The sequence below is a fragment of the Bos indicus genome, chromosome 4 (genome assembly GCF_029378745.1).
Source record: "Bos indicus isolate NIAB-ARS_2022 breed Sahiwal x Tharparkar chromosome 4, NIAB-ARS_B.indTharparkar_mat_pri_1.0, whole genome shotgun sequence".
NCBI classification, from domain to species: Eukaryota; Metazoa; Chordata; class Mammalia; order Artiodactyla; family Bovidae; genus Bos; species Bos indicus.
The window spans coordinates 39,876,892-39,879,898 of NC_091763.1; the positions used below are offsets into that span (position 1 = coordinate 39,876,892).

General features: G+C 36.5%; 1 pseudogene; it reads left to right on the forward strand.

The window, feature by feature from the left end:
- Nucleotides 1–2,694: 2,694 nt before the first annotated feature.
- Nucleotides 2,695–2,795, forward strand: LOC139182832 (U6 spliceosomal RNA; annotated as a pseudogene).
- Nucleotides 2,796–3,007: the final 212 nt, after the last annotated feature.

Genomic DNA, 3,007 nt, shown 5'->3' on the forward strand with positions numbered 1-3,007 from the left:
AGGATATCTTCCCAACCCAGGAATAGAACCCAGGTCTCCCACACTGCAGGAAGATTCTTTACCATTGAACCACCAGGAAAACATATATATATATATATATATATATATATATATATATATGTATATATGTATATATTACTAAGTCATGCCAGTCATGTCCGACTCTGTGTGACCCCATAGACGGCAGCCCACCAGGCTCCCATCCCTGGGATTGTCCCGGCAAGAATAATGGAGTGGGTTGCCATTTCCTTCTCCAGTGCATGAAAGTGAAAAGTGAAGTTGCTCAGTTGCTCAGTTGTGTCCGACTCTTCACGACCCCATGGACTGCAGCCCACCAGGCTCCTCCGTCCATAGCATTTTCCAGGCAAGAGTACTGGAGTGGGGTGCCATTGCCTTCTCCAATATGTGTGTGTGTGTGTGTGTGTGTGTGTGTGTGTGTGTGTGTGTGTATATATATATATGCACATATATGCATATGTATATATGTATATGTGTGTATATATGCATATGTATATATATAAATATATACATACATAAATATATACAATTATGGACTGTGAAGAAAGCTAAGTGCCGAAGAATTGATGCTTTTGAACTGTGGTGTTGGAGAAGACTCTTGAGAGTCCCTTGGACTGCGAGGAGATCCAACAAGTCCATCCTAAAGGAGATCAGTCCTGGAATGATGCTAAAGCTGAAACTCCAGTACTTTGGTTACCTCATGCGAACAGTTGACTCACTGGAAAAGACTCTGATGCTGGGAGGGATTGGGGGCAGGAGGAGAAGGGGACGACAGAGGATGAGATGGCTGGATGGCATCACCGACTCGATGGACGTGAGTCTGAGTGAACTCTGGGAGTTGGTGATGGACAGCGAGTCCTGGCGTGCTGCGATTCATGGGGTCGCAAAGAGTCGGACACGACTGAGCAATTGAACTGAATTGAACTGATATGTAATTTATGGGCCTCCACAGTGGTGACAGAAGTAAAGAAACTGCTGCCATTGCAGGAGACATAAGGCATGTTGTATGGATCCCTGAGTGGGGAAGATCCCCTAGAGGAGGGCATGGCAACCTACTCTAGTATTCTTCCTTGGAGAATACCATGAACAGAGGAGTCTGGTGGGCTACAGGCCATAGGGCCACAAAGAGTCAGAGACAACTGTAGCAACTTACATGCTGCCTTTGTAATTGATATATATGTGTATATATGATATATATGAAAGCTTCAATAGATATAACAAATACATTTAAAAACTGTGTGGTTTAAAATTTAGCTGAAATTTTAATTTGAAAATTAAATTGATATTTAATCACTGGAAAGGGTAATTACATAATTATAACACAAGTTTAGTTAAAAATCACCTTCTTTATGCATAAATAGTACAGGAAATGCTTGTTAGTTCCAACGGTTTATAATATAGACAACTGTAAGCTTAAGTAAAAGCAACGTTCCTTATTGATCCTCTGTGATGTTCTGTAAAGTTTGTCTTCACATATCTTTAAGAGGCAATTTACTCTTCTCTTCAAAGCTAAGCAAGAAGTATAAAACCCCAACCCTATTTAAGTAAAAATTTTTTTAAAAATTTAAAAATAAGATTACTAAAGAAAAATGAAAACAGCTTCTATTGATCTCTTCAGTATTGTTAAATGTGGGTTTAGTCCCACATGGAAGGAATTGTTTTAATGAAAATATTCAAGACTATCTGCTGAGGATAGCTTAAGTGCCCTTGGTATGCATTTTATAAAACTTAGCAAATTAAGTATCAAAATGTGTGCAAAAATTTGAAAACAACTTTGAAAGTCTTAAAATATTCATGTAACATATTTATGATCATATTTCAAAGTTTTCTTTTTCTTCCATCTTTTGGATATAGTGTTTTTATCAAATCTATAAAGAAATATTTGACATATCAGGATGGTATGTTGTTTAAAATAACGATATATCAAATATATAACCTTGGCAACTCAATTTCCTAAATATGGCTGCACGTAAAAATATGAACTAGAAACATTATTCCAAAGATATAACAGCAATAAGATTATTCCAGCATAGATTACTGACTTTTCAATGCTCAATGTATTTTAGCTCTGTCTCCATTCCATGTAACCTACCCTTCATTTTCTTCCTAAGGACTCAACATTAAACATACAGTTTTAATAAATGGCATCTGTTTTTCCTTTTTCCCCTCAGTGTCATAAAGTCTTCTAGGCTAATGAAATATGAACAAACCTAGGAACTAAAGATCAAAACCATAAAATGTCATAATGCTAATAATTATCAATTTTAATAGTTAATCACCATTTGGAACAATGTACAAAACTTACGTTGCTAAAGAAAGAGGTGAAATTTTACTTTATTCAACTTTGAAACTACACAATAATATTTTTTAATTTAATCAAAATAGCCTAGAACAGTCCCTCTGGCATTGTTTGATTTAAATAATCTTTGATAAGTATTTATCTTAATAATACATATATACACTAACATATAAAAATATACTCCAGAAATGGAGAGAGCAATAGATATGTTAACCGATTAATGATTGTTTTCAATGATTACTTTATACAGTCAAATGCCATGTTTCATCTAATCTAAGGTGAAGATTTTCTTTTCACATTTAAACATCTCTGAAATCAGGATGGGTCCTAAAATGACTCCAGTCAGGAGTCAACTAAAAGTCAACTCCAATGACAGAGTTGTCATTGTCTGCCCATGTGAATCAAAACAAGCAGAGAGAAGATTCGCATGGCCCTGTGCAAGGATGATACGCCAATTTGTGAAGTGTTCCGTATTTACTGAACTACCATGTGACCCTGCAGTCACACTCCTGGGCGTATACCTGGAGGAAAACAGGGCATAAAAGGATACATGCACCCTCATGTCCACTGCAGTGCTGCTTACAATAACTGAGGCATGGAAGCAATCTAAATGTCCAACAACAGAGGAATGGATAAAGAGGATATGGTACATATATACAATGGCATATTATATAGCCACTGAAAGGAATG